General features: G+C 39.4%; 1 non-coding gene across 1 annotated transcript; it reads left to right on the forward strand.

Moving 5' to 3' along the window:
- Positions 1-1,815: 1,815 nt before the first annotated feature.
- TRNAR-CCU lies at positions 1,816-1,888 on the forward strand. The gene has a single exon. It is a non-coding gene; the product is annotated as a tRNA-Arg (tRNA).
- Positions 1,889-2,418: the final 530 nt, after the last annotated feature.

Raw genomic sequence — 2,418 nt, forward strand, 5'->3', positions numbered from 1 at the left:
CCTTTTTTGAACCCAGCTACACTAACTGCACTAACCACATCCTCTGGCAACAAATTCCACAGCTTTATTGTGCGTTGAGTGAAAAAGAATTTTCTCCGATTAGTCTTAAATGTGCTACTTGCTAACTTCATGGAATGCCCCCTAGTCCTATTATTCGAAAGTGTAAATAACTGAGTTAAATCTACTCGTTCAAGACCTCCCATGATCTTAAAGACCTCTATCATATCCCCCCTCAGCCGTCTCTTCTCCAAGCTGAACAGCCCTAACCTATTCAGCCTTTCCTCATAGGGGAGCTGTTCCATCCCCTTTATCATTTTGGTTGCCCTTCTCTGTACCTTCTCCATCGCAACTATATCTTTTTTTAGATGTGGCGACCAGAATTGTACACAGTATTCAAGGTGCGGTCTCACCATGGAGCAATATAGAGGCATTATGACATTTTCTGTTCTATTAACCATTCCCTTCCTAATAATTCCTAACATTCTGTTTGCTTCTTTGACTGCTGCAGCACACTGAGCCAACGATTTTAAAGTATTATCCACTATGATGCCTAGATCTTTTTCCTGGGTGGTAGCTCCTAATATGGAACCTAACATCGTGTAACTACAGCAAGGGTTATTTTTCCCTATATGCAACACCTTCCACTTGTCCACATTAAATTTCATCTGCCATTAGAACAAGGTTTCAGAAAAGACAAAAAGGTTGATCAGCTCACAGTCTCTTCAAGTGGGCTAGCAGCTATTCTATGTAGGGACACCAAAGATCTAACACTTAAAGCATCCAGCCTGCAAATCTAATGCAGGTGAAAAGGGGACTGAAAAGCTGCTTCTCTTGAGCTCTTTTATCTCTCATCCTCTACTCTTTACTTGTTCGGCTCTGCTTTTCTCCTTCTCAATACTGATTCTAGAAAGTGTGAGGGGTCTCTCACGAACAAAAAGCTGGAATGGCCCAATGCAGCAACCTCCAGTGGGAGTGCTGGGAATAGATGGTGCATTCTTCTAGTCTCCTCTTCCTAGAATGTCCCTGCTACAGGGCGCACTATTTAGTAAGGTTCCTTTGAGATCTTTACAAGTTTATGACATAAATGTGGCTTCTTAAGGTTTACTTTTAATGAGGCACTTGTTAATAGAATTATAATGCAATGGTCTGTGTTTTATATGGGGAAATTGACATCTATGCAGAAGACCACTACAAGGCTACAGTTCTCTTATGGATTTTTGATTTATATACTTCCACTTTTTTTTTCTTTCAGCTATAAGCCCCATGATGGCAGGGGTTTGGGTTGTTATTCTTTATATCTTGGTAATCACAGTCATGCTATTGAATTTGTATTCTTTTCTTATTTTTATCTGGATTGGATGTGTCAGATCTTTTATTTTATGTTATCTGCATAATTTGCTTGTTCTAATAAAACTTAAAGTTTTTAAAAAACAAAAATAGACATGCAAGACTTATTGGTGTATAACAGTCAAGATTAATATTAGAAGTACTGTTTTTAACTTTATTTATACCTGCTCTTTGGAATGTGCTAAATAGATTTAGAAAAAGGAGTAAACACTGATGCATAGGTCGACCACTCTTACTGTACTCAGGATTTCATATATGCACATACAAAATAAGTATTATAAAAGCCCTATTAACCAGGATGCAACCAATTAACCAGCATCTAGCATCTCCCATAATTGCATGGGAGAGGAAACTTCATGGAGTGGAGTGTACACATACACACCCGTTTTCCTGGAAGAAGGAAGGACACTGTGACTGCTTCCAATCAATTACTAATCAACATTGAAAGGGAAGAAAGGGATTGTACTAGCCCCAGTGGCCTAATGGATAAGGCACTGGCCTCCTAAGCCAGGGATTGTGGGTTCAAGTCCCACCTGGGGTGGCTTAAATGTATTGTATTTTGGTGAACAACTTCATGACAGTATGATCTGCAGCCATGAAAAGACATTCATATCATAAAATTGATCCTTCTTTAACCATTAAGCCTTATGCTTCACCTTGGATGCAACTCCAGCATTTCTCTCTGTATTAATGGCAGGGAGTGGCAGGAAATTTGAATCAAACAGTTACCAACAAGGGCCCTCAACTTGGTGGTCGGTGAAACAGATAAGTATGGGAAAATAAGTGTGGGAACTTGCTGGGCAGACTGGATGGGCCGATTGGTCTTTTTCTGCCATCATTTCTATGTTTCTATGTTTACTGTGGGAAGGGAGAGCACTGCAAAGGGAAAAGCACGAGGGATGTGCATTTGTTTCAAGCAAAGTGGTAATCTGAATTCAGCCCATTTTGGTTTCAGTTCAGATTACCCAAAACAAATGGGGCATCCCTCTAAAAAGCCTGAATATATTTTGGGGTGTTTCTGTTTCAGAAAATAGTGTTCACTATTTAAAACTTAAAACAAAATAAATTACA

This window comes from Rhinatrema bivittatum, chromosome 3 (genome assembly GCF_901001135.1).
Source record: "Rhinatrema bivittatum chromosome 3, aRhiBiv1.1, whole genome shotgun sequence".
In the NCBI taxonomy this organism is placed as follows: Eukaryota; Metazoa; Chordata; class Amphibia; order Gymnophiona; family Rhinatrematidae; genus Rhinatrema; species Rhinatrema bivittatum.